Genomic DNA, 19,559 nt, shown 5'->3' with positions numbered 1-19,559 from the left:
GAAAAGCCTAGAGATTAAAAAACTTAAGAGAGGGATCCCTAGGTGGCGCAGCAGTTTGGCGCCTGCCTTTGGCCCAGGGCGCGATCCTGGAGACCCGGGATCGAATCCCACGTCGGGCTCCCGGTGCATGGAGCCTGCTTCTCCCTCTGCCTATGTCTCTGCCTCTCTCTCTCTCTCTGTGACTATCATAAATAAATAAAAATTAAAAAAAAATAAATAAAAAACTTAAGAGATATAGCAATAAATTAAAATAAACTAAATAAATTAATTTTATTTAGTTTGAAGAGTTTGTGAAAAACAGAAAATAGACATTGGACAGATAGCTTCTGAGACAGTCAATTGAGGAAAGTTGACTACTTTAGTAATTATTGATTATATCTATTTAGGTGTAATATTGATATTTTAATAGGTATATTTTTTAAAAGAGTATATTTTTTAGACATATATGCTTATATATTTATGGATGAAATTACATGACAGGATTTGACTAAAAATTACCCAGGAAGGGATATACATATAAAATAAAATTAACAATGAGTTGTTTTATGAGAAACAATTTGAGAGTGTTTTTCCTTTTTCCATTATTTAAATTCAGAGACTCTGTGACCTTTATATCTCTGGTAGGATTCTTCTGTGAATCATGTGGGTCTGGTGATTCTTCTTAAGGAGTAGGAGCAATGGGATTTTAAGTGTACATCTTTGGAGGGTAGACATATATGTGATTTGGCCTTGCTACTTTCTAACTGTGATTTTAGGCAAGTTACTTAAACTCTCCTAGTCTCAGTTCAATCATAAAATAAATATAATAATAGTTATAACCCAAGATTGTTTTCAGGATTGAGATGATGTGCTTTGTAATTGCTATATTCTTTACCATCATCTAGGACATTTACACGTTTCTTTTGTCTAGCTCTCTCTTCTCTCTCCTCTATGCCTATGTAATTCCTACTGATCCTTCCTGTTTCAATGCTATCATCATTTCTTTAAGAAATCCATTTCTTCCTTCCTAGTGAGGTCAAATCTCTTTATTATGTATTTTATACATTTCCTTTGTAGCTCTGATCACAACTGCAAGATCACATTTGTTAAGGAACTATCTCATATCTACCTTCTCGCGTGACTCTAAGCTTGATGATGTCAAGGGACATGTCTGTGTTCAGCACAAATAAAACTGAGAACCAGAACTCGGTAAGAGTTGGTTGTTACTCTTATCTCCATACTCCTAGTAGCTGAGGGAAAAGGATAGGGCCATGAAGAAAAATATAGCATGTTAAATGTAGCGTATCTAATTAGGGGTGAAAATATTTAGAGAAGTTCTCCAAGTTTAGTAGGAAACAAAAGTTTATATGATGGCTGTGGGAGAAAACTTATTGTCCAAACTATTCATCTCAGAGCAACTTTGACTCAGAAAATCACTAGCTCCAGGTACAAATATTGAACCTATGGTATGTGACCTCAAAATGCAGGCAGCCCTGGTCAGCAGTTAAGGCAGAAAGGGGTAAAAAAGGCCAGAAGTGCATTCCTCATCTTAGTGTCCCTGTTCTGGGAAGCACTCTCCTAAATTCTCAGCCAGTGTGTTGAGTTGCTTCTAAATGTTTTGAGCTCAGTTAATGTAAAAGCAATGACATTTCATTAGAAATGTCTTCCTCATTGTCCACAATAATATGTTAAAGTTTAGATTTAAAAGATGAAAATTTCATACTGCCTAACTCACAGGGATGTCATGAAAAATGAATGAAAAGTAAGGGAAATTGCTTTGGAAAATGCAATGCCACACAAAGCTTAGACAGGTGTGGCACCTAAATTCAATTCATCTCATTTAAATTCAATACAACAAATATTGATTAAGCAAGGATAATATCCCATTGGAGCCAGGGGGCACACAAACATAACAGTCACAGACTCCAAATTCCATGGGACTTTACTATTCATCTTGCTCAGTAGATTCCAAAATGTTATCCCCAGATTCTCACAGAGGTATAAATAGGGGTGAAGGAAATGTTGTTTAACTTGTAAGGCCTCTGGTCTCTCATTATGCTTCAACCAGAACAGCATCTTTTTTTATTATATATATTTTTTCAAAGATTTTGTTGGCAATATTGATCCACTGCTAAAAATTTACTGAAAACCATTAATCTAATCTCATTACTTCTCTCGGACTCAACTATGATGATGGAAACTGGTTGCTTTTGATGTCTACCTTTTATTTCATCTTCACGAGCAGAGCCCTGGTTTTATTTTGGATAATACCCTTCCTACATTGGTTACTAATCACTGAGATTGCAGTGAAGACACTTCTGGTCAGGGGTAAGGAATGCCTTATCCAGACCTGGGAAGTAAGCCATATTGAAAGTCATGGGATCAAAACTCCTCAAATCTGAGCCAGTCCTGAGACCAACATTTCCACTCGACTCAGTACTGATTATAGAGCATACATATCTGAATCTCCCTGAAGCCACCCCTTACCAATATTAGGAACTAGGACTTGTCTGGGACCATGGAGCTGACAAATAAGACAAATGAAGCTACTGTAGAAGCCAGCAGAGTCAAGAAATAGACATTGTGTCTAATGATATCACATGAGACCCTGGATCCAGCTGGGAATTGATTATTCAGCTGCCTAAAACAATAAATTTTCTTTGTTTTAAATAGACTGAACAGTCTTCATTTGTTGTTGTGGTGGTTGTTTTCACTTGAAACTGAGAGATGTCCAAATCAAGTGGCTCTCAATGCTGCCATGCCCACATTTATCTAAAATGATGTGGGAACTTACTGTCATATGTGAATTCTTTATGGGCTAACTTTAGAAAGTTCTCTAGGTTGAGCTAAAATGTATCTCCCTCAACTTTATACCCATGGCTCCTGTTCTCCCATTTGGAGTCAGATGGAATATGTCTAATCGTTCACAAGGCCTACAGATATTTGATGATACTTTCTTACCCATTATCCTTGTCCACCTCTTTTCTGCCCATTCCCTTCCCAGAGTTTCTTATCATTGAGTCTAAACCTTATGCTAACCTTATCCACAGAAGTACTTTAAAGATTTTATTTATTTTGTTGAGAGAGTGAGCAAGAGAGAGAAGGAGCAAGGGGAGGGGCAGAGGAAGAAGGAGAAGCAGACTCCCTGCTGAGCAAGGAGCCCAATATAGGGTTTGATTCCAGGACTCTGGGATTGTGATCCAAGCCAAATGTAGATTTTTAACCAACTGAGCCACCCAGGCACCCACACAAAATATTTTTTAGAAGGATATCTTAAAATGACCATTTTTCGCTATTTTATATAACTATTGGAATTAACGTTCAATTATCTTTAGGTGTCTGCCCACAACTTGAACTTTTTTCTTCTTTCTTTCCCCTATTTTAACCTCTGAAGAAGTTTATAAAATGTAAACACTTGAATGGCGAGTGATTAATACATTCCATTTATTTAGAATAGTGCAAGCCCATGTATCCCAAAGCAACATGGAAACAGCTGCCAAACCTACTCACTTCATTTTTCATGGAATGGGAACAGCTGCTGGGTGTCTCATAAACATCTAGGGCAAGACATAAAGAAATTTCAAGGGAAATCCTTTCAAAGCAGGAAGTGTAATGTTCCCAAATCCTTAAAAAAGTAATCTTAGAAAGTGGTAAATTTGGGCAAGACCATAAAAGTTATTATGAGTTCCCGAGAAGAAAGAGATTTTCCCAAAGTCGGAAGGATGTAGTAATAGTTATCAGGTCTTCAGGCCTTTGCATTCATTCTGTTTTTTTTTTTTTATATTTTATTTATTTATTCATAAGAGACAGAGAGAGAGAGAGAGAGAGAGAGGCAGAGACACAGGCAGAGGGAGAAGCAGGCCCCATGCAGGGAGCCCGACATGGGACTCGATCCTGGGTCTCCAGGATCAGGCCCTGGGCTGAAGGCTGTGCTAAACCGCTGAGCCACCCAGGCTGCCCTTCATTCTGTTTTTGATGCTAGTTTGACACAGCAGCATATAATCAATGATCAACCATTCCAACATCAAGTACATTAATTTGGAGGAAAGAGATAACCACAACATGTATCCTTTAAAAAAATAGAATTGATAGGTGATTTGTGAGCTTATCTAATTACTAAGATTTAGCCAGGAACTCTTTCTCCATTCTGCCTAAAGTCCTAATCTAAACAAGTAATCTAAATGAGATAGATCCTATGAACCAAGGGAAATTCTACCAGAGTCAAATTGTTCAAGTATTCATCCTGACATGTATTTACCAAACACTTTTGAGTCCCATAGAGAAGGCACAGAGTTGAATATGTTGTATATGTTGTGGAGGCAGAAGGTGCGGAGGTGGGGTGGGAAATAGATGATGTCTGCTTTCAAGAAATTTACAAACTCTGAGGAAGTTCCTAAGACATGTATTTTTCAGTGTTAACTAACAATAAATGTAGTATTAAATTCTATCTCACCCTCTTTACTAACGTCATGGGGAACATTCTTTGTTCTTGGCTTTAGCGTTTGGTAAACTTATGTCTGGGTGAAAAGTTAAGACTCTTAAGCTATGCATTTAAATGCCTTATCTCATTCTCCCTTTATGTTTTTCAAACACTACTCTTCAAAATCTATCTATACCTCAGCTCATCTACAAAGCTTTCTTCGAAGTCTCCTCCACTTTTAATGAGCCCTTCTAACATATATTCATGGGATTTTTTTTTTTTTTATGCTTAGGTGAATGCTGCCTAATATAGTTAAGTTGACTGCTTTCTATGTTAGGACTTACTCCTCCAGGTACACTGAGCACCTGGGCAGTAAATGCCTTACATTTTCCTCAGTTCCTAGAACAGCACTATTTAAGTGTTGTTCAAAGGAAGAAATGAACAAATGCCCCTCCCCTATGATTCTCCATGGCCAACCAAGTCTACCCCAGAAACCTTTTCCAAGTAGCCATCTAAAGCCAGTCATGATTGAGCTAAAACATACCTTAAGGGCAAGGGTTATTTTTTATTTTAATTTTGCCATAGTTCCCCTAGATGGGAAAAAAAAAAAAAAAAAAAAAAACCTTAGTTTGCCTACTTCATCCATTACTAGCCTGTGGGATGAGTATGAAGGAATAGAATTTGGTGATAATAGATTAGAATCAAATAGTCAAAACAGTATGAGATTATCTATCAGTGAAGCACCACATAATCTAGGCTAATAGAAGAGCAGCCTTTGAAAACTACAGCCAATTCATCAATTATCTTACCTGAAAATGCAAAAAATTCCAACAATCTGGCATGTGCGGAGAGTGGGAGAGATTTTCAGTGTTGTGAACAAATCTGTGGAGTCCTGTGCTTTAAAGAATGCTTATTTGGAGAGCTCAGTGAACTGTAAAAATGATGGGAGGAAAAGGAGAAAGTCGAGGAGGGAGAGGAATAAATTTTAATGATCCTTAATAGAACGTTAGTAGGCAACTAGTAAGAGATTACATATATAAAATAAACTATCTTACTATTCACACACACATATATACATATATATATATATATATATATTACACACATACATACACATCAACCATATAAACAAAGAAAGGGCTTGCATGTTTGATCATTTAGGTTCCATTGGGAATGTCCTCATGGCAAGTGAGGAGTCTACCTGGAGACTCTCCTCTTCCAAAGAAGCAGATTTTAAAGAAGACATCACCAAGACTAAAGCTCATGAACTTCCCTCAGAGGAGCCACCTTGAGGAGGAATTTTTATTTCTTTTTGTTCTACTTGGGTTCTGACAGAATTAACATATTAACTGAAATAGAGTAAGAAGAGAGAGAACAATACAGTAGGGTCCACTTAAACCCAGTTCAAAGCTGAAGCATATCCAGAGGAATACTAACTCAATTATTAAGTGGCAACGTGTATTTGTTCTAAATGTGTGGCTGGATCTTACGTAAGTGGCAGGTCTTTGCAGACTGTCACCTGCTAAAAAGACCATCCCTAGCTATAAAGCAATGCATATTTCAATCTCTCAGGAAGAAGACAGCCAAGATAATGTAGTTCATCTGAAACTTTATAGCAAGCAAAATCCTTACTAGCTCTCTTTCCATCTCACAAATATCCTTGGTTCCTTTCTGCCTGTTAGCTGATCATTCAATCAAACCTGCTTGCTTTTCAAGTTGGATGACTATAGAGATTATGATTCAAACCAGAACAATTTTGATAGGGAAAGGTGATGCTAAACATTGCAATTTATACAATATTGAAATGATTACTGACTGTTAAATTGATTTTACTTTATTTGTATCCTATTCCAAAACTGTTTTCAAAAGCAAAAGGTTTTCTTAAAATATAAAACCAGCATACCTTAGTATGCTTAAACAAAAGAAAAAATAAAACTTTACATTATTTAGGCATTAAAAATATAATGAGCAGTATAAGTTTAAATCAGGTATTTTAATCAATTACTTGGCCATTTTTGTCTTTAAAAATATGTCATTGGTGTTTTTTTAAATAATATATTCTTTTCCAATAATATGGCTTTGTTATTATTTTTTAAATAAAATTACCTGTAAGCTTCTTTAAAGTAGCATTTTGTGTTTAATAAGTTTGAAATTTTTGAAAACTTCAAATTCACTCTATAAAGCTTATTTTGTTTTGAAAAAATATGAAAACTCTTTCTAAATGTGGCATATGCTTGTCAGCTGTCCATTCTGTTAAATGAAAAATAATCTGTATCCAAATATTTCTGTCCATTTTTAAGCTTCAATTTAGAGTTTATTCACCAAATATTTTTATAGGGCAAACTCTTTCAAATGACTTCTATGATTAATTTGTTATTTTAGCTTGATAAAGAAAATAATGTATCATTTGAATTTCATTCCAATGCAGTATAGAATAAAACTATAACCAATTTAAAATAGTTAGATAGTTTTCACTATCTTTCAGTGTGCAGCTTTTTTTAATAACTGAAATTTGGCTCACCTGGGTGGCTAAGTGGTTGAGTATCTGCTTCTGCCCAGGGCATGATCCTGGAGACTGGGGATTGAGTCCCACATCAAGCTCTTTGCTTGGAACCTGCTCCTCCCTCTGCCTGTGTCTCTGCCTCTCTCTCTGTCTCTCTCTCTCTCTGTCATGAATAATTAAATAAAATATTTAAAAAACAACAACAAAATAAATGACTGAAATTCACTAAGAACTTTATAAGCACTTATGTGTTGGTACAGCCATTTTAGAAAAGACTTTGGCAGTTCTTATATGGTTAAATAACCATACACTTACTAAATGATCCAATAATTCCTAGATATTTACCCAAGAGAAATAAAAAGTTATATTCACACAAAAACCTATACCTGAATGTTTATATCAACTTTATTCATAATTGCCAAAAGCTGAATACAATCCAAATATCCTCCAAATTGCTGATGAATAAAATCACTATGGTACATCCCTATCATGGAACACTACTTAGCAATACAAAGGAATGACTATGAGTATATAGTAACACAGATGAATACCAAATACATTACCCTAAGTGAAAGATTCCAAATTCATAAGGTTACTAATGCATAATTCAATTTCCATTCCCTTCTGGAAAAGGCAAAAATATAGAGATATGGGGTGGGGCTGGGGCACAGATAGACTGTAAATATCATAATATTTTTGGTACAACCATTATATAGATTGATTGCCTCAATGGTTTCATGGTTGTAGAAGCTTATCAAAGTGAATAGAACTGTACACCAAAGCGAGTGAATGTTAATGTATGTATATACCAATTTAAAATAATTTCCAAAAAAGGTCTTGAAAACAAAGTTCCTTGGTGTAAAACAGAGTTATATAGTAGCTGTATAGAATTAGCAGTAGCATCAGAATTGGAAAATCCTATAAAAAATTACTAACATTCCCCCAAAGTATTTTATTTTATGTAATTTATATAATACTCAGAAGTCCAGAAGAGAAACAAATCAAACTTTAAGAGGGTTGTAAAAAAAAAGTTAATATGTTTTGTGTTCCACTATTTGAATATCTAAATGAGGATTTCCTATAGAATTTGAAGAAAACACAATAAAAACTGGAAGGATTAATTAACAAAAAAAATCAAAATAATGTAAGATAGATAAGCTGACTTTAACAAGAAATCCAAAATTTTTGGAGGGAGAGAGAATCCCAAGACTCCATGCTGAGCATGGAGCCCACCACAGGGCTAGATCCCAGTACAGGGCTAGATACCACAACTCTCAGATCATGACCTGAGCTGAAATCAAGGGTTTAGTGCTTAACCAACTGAGCCACCCAGAGACCCCAAAACTCAAATATTTCTGATATCCAAATGAATTTGGTAAGCAAAAAGAGAAAGTGAATATTGCTTCACTGAGCTTTTTAAAAATATATATTCAACATCACCTTTGTCAAACAAATGTTGTAACTTAATTACTCTGCATGCATAAAAATGCTTGTAAATTTTGATAACTGCTATGTCTATTTTGGTGAAAATCTGCATGTTGTTTGGAGGCAATTATAAATGAGGAAGTCTCATAAATAATGTCAAGTACATTTCAGCTCCATGGTATAATTTAATAAGAACACAGAATTTAGTAAGAATGTAATTTTATGGCTCACTAAAATATGCATTCTTATTACCACCACAAAAATTATTTTAAATGATGGATTTTTAAATTGAATTTACATTAATAATCAAAATAATGTCACATTTTACCACTGACAGATGAAGTCTGAAATGTTTTATTTTGACTCCATGAATTGGATAACAAATTGAATCATGATCAAAATGATTTGGTTTTATGTTAGAAGCATTTGATGATAATGATATAAAACAGGCATCATTAGCTGCTCGCAAAGTCTTTTTTATGCTAATAGAGGCCATATATTGTTATTGTTTCATTTTCTATATAGTCACTGAAAAACTCAGAAATGAGAATGAGTAAAATTAAATTTAGAAAAACATTGATGATTTTTTATTAGAACTTTGTTAAAAACGCAAATCTTTGACCCCAATCCAGACCTAAAGAAGCAGCAACTTTGGAGCTACACCTTAGCCATCTGTGTTTTAGCAAGCCCTCCAGTATATTCTGATGCATGTGCATGTTTGACAGCTAGTTGTATAAATGAAAAGTCATGTTTCACAGAATGCTCTGTAAATGTACCTTCTTCTGCTATAGGTGCTGAATCATTTTTTGGGCAAAGTCTTCATAAAAAAGCTACTGATCACTGAGTCTAGAAATAGATCCACACACATATTTTTAATTGATTTTTTTTAAGATTTTATTTATTCATGAGAGAGAGAGACACAGAGAGAGAGAGAGAGAGGCAGAGACACAGGCAGAGGGCAAAGCAGGCTCCATGCAGGGAGCCCCAGGTGGGACTCCACCCAGAGTCTCCAGGATCACGCCCTGTGCTGAAGGGGCACTAAACCACTGAGCCACAGGGGCTGCCCTTAATTGACTTTTCAATCTAAGTCCCTAGGCAACTCAAAGGAGAAAGGGTAACATGTTCAATAAACGGTATTGTAACAACTGGATGGCTATTTCCAAAACAAAACAGAAACAAAGAAACCTCAATCCTATATGTTACACTATATGCAAAAAATGACTCAAAATTGATCACACAGGGGCAGCCCCAGTGGCTCAGTGGTTTAGCGCTGCCTTCAGCCCAGGGCCTGATCCTGGGGACCCAGGATGGAGTCCCACATCAGGTTCCCTGCATGGAGCCTGCTTCTCCCTCTGCCTGTGTCTCTGCCTCTTTCTCTCTTGGTGTCTCTCATGAATAAATAAATAAAATCTTTAAAAGAAATTATCACACAGCTTGAGTAAGAGCTAATACTATAAAACTTCCAGAACAATAACAACAGCAAAAAGGATAAAATCTTTGTAACCTTGGGTATGGAAAGGATTTTCTTAAATAAGACATAAATAGCATAAACTAAAAAAGAAAATAAATCAATAAATTAAACTTGATCAAAATTTAAGACTTTTGCTTTTCAAAAGACACTATTAATAAAAGTAAAAGGCAATCCACAGCCTAGGGGAAATATATTTGCAAGATACCTCTGCCAAAAAACTTGTTTCTTGTAGATATATGTATGTGTGTGTAGATATTCACTTAGAAATAAAATATTTAAGCAAATATTTCACCAAAAAGAGATAGAAAGATGGCAAATAAGCACATGGAAAAATGGTTACCTTAATTTATCAGTAAGAAAATACAACTTGAAATAAGAAAATACTACATAGCCACTAGAATGACTACAAATAAAAAAAAATAAAAACTGACCATACCAACTGTTGGCAAAGATAAGGAAGAAAGGGAACTCTTAAAAATCATAGGTGAGATTGTAAAATGGCACAACTACTTTGAAAAGGTTTAGCATTTTCCTAAGGTATACTACCATACAACACAATCATTCTACTCCTACATATTTACCCAAGGGAAATGAAAACATTCAATTTACCCAAAGACTTGTGCAAATGTTCATAATAACTTTTTTTTTTTGTTATAGCCAAACACTAGAAACAATTCACATGTTTGTGGATAAACGATGGATTAAAAAAATGGACAAATACATTATAGTGTATATAATAGAATACTACTCGGTAAGAAAAAAGGATAAATGATACATGCAGCATCATTGAATTTCAAATAATTATGCTGAGTGAAAGAATTCAGACCTCCCTAAACATGAACAAGAGTACATTCTGTGATTCTTTTATATAAATTTCCTAAAAATGCAAACAAAGCTATAGTGACAGAAAGCAGATCAATGGTTGCCTGGAGACAGGATGAAAGTGGGTGGTATGTGAGGAAGAATGAAGTTGCAAAAGTGCCCAAGGAACTCCTAGGGAGATAGATATATTATCTTGGTTGTGGTGACAATTTCACAAATGTACGCATTTGTCAAAACTCATCATTAAATATTTTAAATATGTTTATTGGACTTTGATTATACTTCACTAAAGTTGGAAAAATAAAAATCTAAATGCTTTATCAGATGGCATAAACCATGAATTCCCCAAGCAAACCATGATGTATGGTTATCTCTACTTTATAGACACACATACTTACTTATATTGTTAATTTTTAATATTCTTTCAGCTCTTAGATTAATGTGTACCTCTCTTTCAAACAATCTATTCCTAGTCATTCCTGATTGCATTTTTCTTTTCCACATTTGCGTTTAGCACCATTTACCTCTTTTCTTTCAAGAAGTATTGCAATGTATATTTGCATTTATATCCATTGAATTAATGTTTATCTCCTTCCATGAGATTGTAAGAAATGTGACTTCTAGAATATTTTCTTCCACCTTACTCTTAGATTTAAAAAAGGTAGTCTACCCTTCTAATTTATGTAATCAGTGAAATAATTGTAATAATTACACTTTACATTAAAATATTCACATATGAAGAAACATTCCCTCATTTATTACTGTGTCTGATCATTCTAATAATTCAGTGTAAAAATGCAAGAAAAATAAAAATATCTCCTTTTATGAATGAGCCTGAAACCCAGGAGATCACAGAAACAATCAAGCAGTAGAAATAAGTCTTGAACCCAAAGATATGACACCCAGGCTACTGTCATATGCATTAAGCTACACCTACTGCTTTAAAGATCCTACCTTATCTCATTTGTAGATATTTCAAGTGCCTTCTAACCCAATAATTATTAACTATGGATGTATACTGAAAATATCTGAACAGTTGGATTCATTCATTCATTCATTCATTCATTCATTTGATACTAATACTGCTGACCCACTTTCAGAGATTCTGATTAATAAGTCCAAGATGCCTGTTGGGCATGAAGAGTTGTCAAAACTCTCCAGGTGATTTTAATATGCAGCAAAGTTTAGAGCTTCTGATTTATTGGGCCTTAGTCTGGGGAATTATACTACCTCCAATTCATTCTCACTCTGAAGCAAGTACACTTATCCCAAACATAAATATATTTCACTTGTCCACTGAAAGCCTGCTATGTTGCCATACAAACTACTAGGTGTCACATAGCCCAGACTTGGCTAAAGGAATCAGAAACAACTGATTCAATGGTTGGGGCAGGGAAAAAATGAGATGAGTCCAGAATATATAGAGACAAAAATTAAGAAAGTGCTGAAATGAAATGATGAAAGCATGCCAAAAGCCACAGGGGCAACTTGAAGGGACTTTCACTGGCTAATTGCAGTCTCAAAATAAATGACAGTAATAGATGATAATAGATTACCCAAATTAAATATCTATGATTACATAATGATAATAAACAATAGAGGAAAAGGAAATTCATTCTTTATAAGAGAATGTCAATTAATACATTTAGAAGATGGAATTAAAAAAGATCAGCATTTTCAATGACCACACTTATAATTAATTCAGGCAAAAAAATCAAAATGATGCTAATATCAGTGGGTCAAAGTTTTATAGGGAAACTGGATATTTAAAAAAAGGAAACTGGATATTGATGTAGTCTCACAATATCTTCTAATAAAATACTTACTGTAAATTTAGCTTTATATTTTTACAAGTAAAAATAGTAACTTTACAATGGACAGGTCTGGCTGACAGCACCTTAACCAAGTGATCTCAGTTAAGATCATCAATAAAATGACACGTTGTGCCTCTGGATGTGATGTTCTGAGAAGGACACAGTATTGCTTATGTGATATTCCTGCCAAAAAAAAAAAATGCAATATGTGAATCTAATCATAAGACAACACCAGACAAATCCAAAGTGAGAGACATTCTATTAATTTGTACTCTCCAAAAATGTCAAGAAAAGCTGAGAACTGTTCTAAATTGAGGGAGACCAAAGACACCCGACAACTAGATGTAGTGGGTGTTCCTGGATTGGTTATTAAATTGAAAAGAGGGTGGGAGCCCAAAACCTATAAAGAATGTTATTAGTAATGGCAAAATTTGAAGATAAAATATTAAATAAAGGCTAAATTTTCTGATTTCAATAATTGTACTATGTAGGAGAATATTCTTGTTCTTAGGAAATACACACTTAAGTGTGTGCGGTGTTAAAAAGGCAACATGACAGCAACATTTTGAAATTTTCAAACATTTCCAAAATCATAATTACAGAGATAGGGAGAAAGAGGGAGAAGGAGGGAAAAGGAGGGAGAAGTGAAGGGAAGGTGGAGGAAAGGAGAGGCGAGAGGGAGTGGCAGAGAGATCAATGGGCAAAATGGAAATAGTATTCTATAATATTCTGACAACTTTTCTTTAAGTTTGAAATTTTATCAAAATAAAAGTGACAAACAAAACAAAACAAAGGGTTGCTAGAACTCATACAGCAATTCGGTAGCGTGGCAGGATACAAAATCAATGCCCAGAAGTCAGTGGCATTTCTATACACTAACAATGAGACTGAAGAAAGAGAAATGAAGGAGTCAATCCCATTTACAATTGCACCCAAAAGCATAAGATACCTAGGAATAAACCTAACCAAAGATGTAAAGGATCTATACCCTCAAAACTATAGAACACTTCTGAAAGAAATTGAGGAAGACACAAAGAGATGGAAAAATATTCCATGCTCATGGATTGGCAGAATTAATATTGTGAAAATGTCAATGTTACCCAGGGCAATATACACGTTTAATGCAATCCCTATCAAAATACCATGGACTTTCTTCAGAGAGTTAGAACAAATTATTTTAAGATTTGTGTGGAATCAGAAAAGACCCCGAATAGCCAGGGGAATTTTAAAAAAGAAAACCATATCTGGGGGCATCACAATGCCAGATTTCAGGTTGTACTACAAAGCTGTGGTCATCAAGACAGTGTGGTACTGGCACAAAAACAGACACATAGATCAGTGGAACAGAATAGAGAATCCAGAAGTGGACCCTGAACTTTATGGGCAACTAATATTCGATAAAGGAGGAAAGACTATCCATTGGAAGAAAGACAGTCTCTTCAATAAATGGTGCTGGGAAAATTGGACATCCACATGCAGAAGAATGAAACTAGACCACTCTCTTTCACCATACACAAAGATAAACTCAAAATGGATGAAAGATCTAAATGTGAGACAAGATTCCATCAAAATCCTAGAGAAGAACACAGGCAACACCCTTTTTAAACTCGGCCATAGTAACTTCTTGCAAGATACATCCATGAAGGCAAAAGAAACAAAAGCAAAAATGAACTATTGGGACTTCATCAAGATAAGAAGCTTTTGCACAGCAAAGGATACAGTCAACAAAACTCAAAGACAACCTACAGAATGGGAGAAGATATTTGCAAATGACATATCAGATAAAGGGCTAGTTTCCAAGATCTATAAAGAACTTCTTAAACTCAACACCAAAGAAACAAACAATCCAATCATGAAATGGGCAAAAGACATGAACAGAAATCTCACAGAGGAAGACATAGACATGGCCAACATGCACATGAGAAAATGCTCTGCATCACTTGCCATCAGGGAAACACAAATCAAAACCACAATGAGATACCACCTCACACCAGTGAGAATGGGGAAAATTAACAAGGCAGGAAACAACAAATGTTGGAGAGGATGTGGAGAAAAGGGAACCCTCATACACTGTTGGTGGGAATGTGAACTGGTGCAGCCACTCTGGAAAACTGTGTGGAGGTTCCTCAATCAGTTAAAAATATACCTGCCCTACGACCCAGCAATTGCACTGTTGGGGATTTACCCCAAAGATACAAATGCAATGAAACGCCGGGACACCTGCACCCCGATGTTTATAGCAGCAATGGCCACGATAGCCAAACTGTGGAAGGAGCCTCGGTGTCCATCGAAAGATGAATGGATAAAGAAGATGTGGTTTATGTATACAATGGAATATTACTCAGCTATTAGAAATGACAAATACCCACCATTTGCTTCAACGTGGATGGAACTGGAGGGTATTATGCTGAGTGAAGTAAGTCAGTCGGAGAAGGACAAACATTATATGTTCTCATTCATTTGGGGAATATAAATAATAGTGAAAGGGAATATAAGGGAAGGGGGAAGAAATGTGTGGGAAAGATCAGAAAGGGAGACAGAACGTAAAGACTGCTAACTCTGGGAAACGAACTAGGGGTGGTGGAAGGGGAGGAGGGCGGGGGGTGGGAGTGAATGGGTGACGGGCACTGGGGGTTATTCTGTATGTTAGTAAATTGAACACCAATAAAAAATAAATTAAAAAAAATAAATAACACCCATTTAAAAACAAAAAAAACAAAGGGTGCTCAGCTCTGCACCCTCTCTTCTTCCAGTCCTCCTACTCACACCTACTCTGTGGAGACTCTGCTGCATTGTTGTTGGTACACAATCACTTAAACCTCCTGGAATGTGCTACTCTTACTTCTCTTGGGTAATCCCTATCCATTCTTTCAAAGTCATTGCAGGTATTCTGAATTCTGTAGAGCCTTCCCTGGGCTATCGCCAGCCCACCTGCCTTGTCTGAGTGCCCTGTAGCACTCACTGTACCCTCCTCTTTCACCGTTCTGCTCACACTATCCCACTGTTCATCTCCTCCACTGAACAAGGAGTCCTTCATCTTACTGTTTGTCATATCCCCAGTTTCTCATACACACACAAAGCATGTAATCAAAAACTGATGAATTGATTGTTAAGTGAATGCCCTACATTAAGCAAAATATTAGCATCAAACACTGGTTATGTTTCAGAATAACTTTTGAGAATGGGAAAAGAATATGGCTAAATTAACCTATTTCCATGATTTTTCATTTGATACATATTATCAGCATATTTTATATACACTTCAGTATATAAATGTTAATAGAGTTCTTAAAAATTTTTACTTTCTGACAAAAATAATTATTTTTCCTCTTCCAGTGTCTAAGGAGGCAAACTCCTAACAAGTGGAGGGGCATTTTTTGGTGAGCACAAATCCTCTCTCCTCAAACATCCACCTATTGAAGCATGTATTGATGATGGATATGACTAGGCTGTGGCAGAGTTGAAATACTCTGCATAGAGAGACAAGGATACAGAGAGCCTGGGAGGAGGATCCAGAAGAAGGATGAGATTGATGAGTGCCCATGGGGAAGGATGAGAGGAAAAGAGAGAGACTAAGAGATACAGAAGCTGAAAGGGAGTTGCTGGGACGAAGAGATGTTCTGTTCTAATAAACATTTGCTGAATGGATATATGAGAGTGTGATGTGTATTTGGAATGTGAAGTTTTGTGTACTAGAAAAATCCTCACGAAACCACAAAACCTTCAGGAAGATACTTATTTTCGTTAATGTCTAATAGAGCAGATTGGAGAAGGATAGACTACTCATTCAGCAAGGGGGAGGCTGGTACATGGGAGCCTATTCCTTTCCCCTTTTGGGGTACATCACATGGACACTTGACCAAATGTCACACATAGAACCATAGTGATTTTTTTTATAGATAGTACCTATTTTGATTGGCCAGTGCCAACATCAAATATTTTTAATGTCTCTGATAATAATGTGATAGAATACATTTGATAGCACAATATGATAATACAAAAAGAAATTTGCTAAAATAAATTTGAAAGAGAAAATAATTCCATATAAAAAGCTATCTTGGGATCCCTGGGTGGCGCAGCAGTTTAGCGCCTGCCTTTGGCCCAGGGCGCGATCCTGGAGACCCGGGATTGAATCCCACATCGGGCTCCCGGTGCATGGAGCCTGCTCCTCCCTCTGCCTGTGTCTCTGCCTCTCTCTCTCTCCCTCTCTCTCTCTCTGTGACTATCATAAATAAATAAAAATTAAAAAAAAAAAAAGCTGTCTGGGAAGAAGAGATTCATCACATAAGATGAACCAATTAGGGCTTCAGTCAGTAAGTGCTTCTGGTGTTCAAATATCATGAAATATTGGGATCATTTTATAAGAGTTTCTAAAATTTATATTCCAGGCTATTGTTATATATTCAATTATGTTAAACACATGCTCATTGAGGAGATATGTTGAGGCTCTACCCTCAAGGACCTTATAATCTAGAGAAACAAATTAATATATAAACAATAAAAATAATGTGTTAAAACATATAAATGCAAATGCTTTTGACTCTTAAATAATCTGAACATTAGATTCCAAAATAAATAAAGTCATGGAAACAAAATCGAGACAGAAAAATAAAAACCTCAGTAATTTAAGTAAAGATAAAGGCAATATATTGTCTAAGAATACTAGATGGGCCAGGAGCCACCCCATCCATCAAGACATCCACAGCAGTAGTGGACCTACTATAACAGTAAAACATATGCAGCTCATACATGGGACACCACTGGAGCACCTGGCTTTGGTGTCTAGGGGATTATTATACCTGTGGGCTTCAAGGATGTTTCCTAAATAAGACCACTCTTTCAAGAGCATGAGAAATAGCTGAACATACACTCTGAGGAAGTGGGATTTATTTCAGGAATACAAGGATGGTTAAACATCTGCAAATCAATCAATGTGATATACCACATTAATAAAGTAAAAGATAAAAATCATACAATCATCTCAATAGATGCAGAGAAAGCATTTTACAAAACCCAAGAGCCATTTATGATAAAAACAAAGTGGGTATAATAAAATACACCTCAACATAATAATAAATATGGATAATAAACCCATAGCTATCATCATACTCCATATTCAATGGTAATACGCTAAAGGTTTTTTTTTCTAAGATCAAAAACAAGATCTGAAAGCTCATGCATGCCACTTTTATTCAAAATAGTATTGGTAGTTCTTGCCACAGCAGATAGGCAAGAAAAACAAAATTATCCAAATTGTAAAAGAAGTAAAACTGTCACTATATGCAGATGACATGATACTATATACAGAAACCCTAAAGTCTTCACACACACACACACACACACACACACACACACAAACTATTAGAGTAAATGATTTCAGTAAACTTGGAGGATTTAAAATCAATATACAGAGGAGCACGTGGATGGCTCAGTGGTTGAGTGTCTGTCTTTGGCTCAGGTCTTGATCCTGGGTCCTGGGGTCATGTCCCTCATCAGGCTCCTTGCAGGGAGCCTGCTTCTCCCTCTCCCTATGTCTCTGCCCCTCTCTCTGAGTCTCTGAGGAATAAATAAATAATCTTAAAAAATAAAATCAATATACAGAGATCTGCTGCATTCTATACACTAATAACAAGCTATCAGAAAAAGAAATTCAAACAATCCTGCTTATAATTGAATCAAAAAGAACAAAATACCTAGGAATAAATGTAATCAAGGGAGTGAAAGACCTGTACTATAAAAAATATAAGAGAATGATGCAAGAGATTAAAGACACAAATAAATGGAAAGCTATACTGTGCCCATTGAATGGAAGATTTAATATTGTTAAAATATCCTTAAAATCCAAGGAAATCCACAGATTCAGTGCAATCTCTACCCAATACCAATGGCATTTTTTTCACAGAACTAGAAAAATAAAATAAAATTCGTATGGAACCATGAAACCCAAATAACCAAAACAATCCTGAAAAAAGAACAAAGCTGGAGGTATGTTCCCAGATTTCAAACAATACTACAGAGCTATAGTAACCAAAAAGGTATGGCACTGCCATAAAAACAGACACATAAATCAATAGAACAGAACAGACTACTCAGAAGTAAATTCATGCCTATCTAGTCAATTAATCTATGCCAAAGGAAGACCATCCAATGAGAAAAGACAGTCTCTTCAATAAATGGTATTTGGAAACTGGACAGCTACATGCAGAAGAAAGAAACCAGACTACTTTCTTACACTAAACACAAATATTAACTCAAAATGGATTAAGGACCTAAATATAAGACTTGAAACTGTAGAACTCCTAGAAGATGACATGGTCCTTAAGCTCTTTGACATCAGTTTTAACAAAATATTATCTGGATCTGTCTTTTCAGGTAACTATAACAAAACAAAAACCAGTGGAACTATATCAAATTAAAAATCTTTTGCACATGAAAGAAAACCATCAATAAAACAAAACAAAACAAAAAATCTAATGAATGGGAGAACACATTTACAAATTATGTATCTGAAAGGGGTTAACAACCAAAATATATGATAACTCATACAACTCAATATTTAAAAAAAATCCATTTTAAAAATAAATGGAGAATCTAAATAGACATTTTCCTAAGGAAGATATACACATGGCCAATAGTTATATGAAAACCTATCAACCATGTAAATATGGCTCAGCATCGCTAACTTCAAGTAAATGCAAATCAAAACCACAATGAGATGTCATCTCACATATGCTAGAATGGCTATTATCCAAAATACAAAAATTGTAAGCATCCACAAAGATGTGAAGAAAAAAGTGCCTCCATGCACTGTTGGTGGGAACGCAACTACTATGGAAAATAGTATGGAAATGTCTCAAAAAATTAAAAATAGAACTACCATACTATTAAAAAAATTCCACTTCTCGGTAGTTATCTGAAGAAATTGAAAACACTAATTCAAAAAGATATATGTATCCTTATGTTCATGGCAGCATTATTTACAATAGCCAAGCTATGGAACCAACATAAGTGTCCATCAATCGAAAAAGATGTCATTGGTATATATGTACACAAACACACATGAAGTATTATTCAGCCATAAAAACAAATGAAACGTTGCCATTTGTAACAACATACATGAAAGTA

At 35.4% G+C, this 19,559-nt stretch overlaps 1 long non-coding RNA gene across 2 annotated transcripts in view; it reads left to right on the top strand.

Moving 5' to 3' along the window:
• The window catches only part of LOC111095581, a 30,302-nt gene extending 14,220 nt beyond the window's left edge, over nt 1-16,082 (top strand). For both annotated transcript variants that reach the window (XR_005358387.1, XR_005358388.1), the window contains 2 exons: nt 1,057-1,188; nt 15,771-16,082. This is a non-coding gene — a long non-coding RNA (uncharacterized LOC111095581). The remainder of the gene's footprint in view (nt 1-1,056; nt 1,189-15,770) is intronic.
• Nucleotides 16,083-19,559: the final 3,477 nt, after the last annotated feature.

The sequence above is a fragment of the Canis lupus genome, chromosome 4 (assembly GCF_011100685.1).
Source record: "Canis lupus familiaris isolate Mischka breed German Shepherd chromosome 4, alternate assembly UU_Cfam_GSD_1.0, whole genome shotgun sequence".
Lineage (NCBI taxonomy): Eukaryota > Metazoa > Chordata > Mammalia > Carnivora > Canidae > Canis > Canis lupus.
Note: the sequence above shows the minus strand (reverse complement) of the source record. Positions and strands in the feature narration are given on the sequence as shown.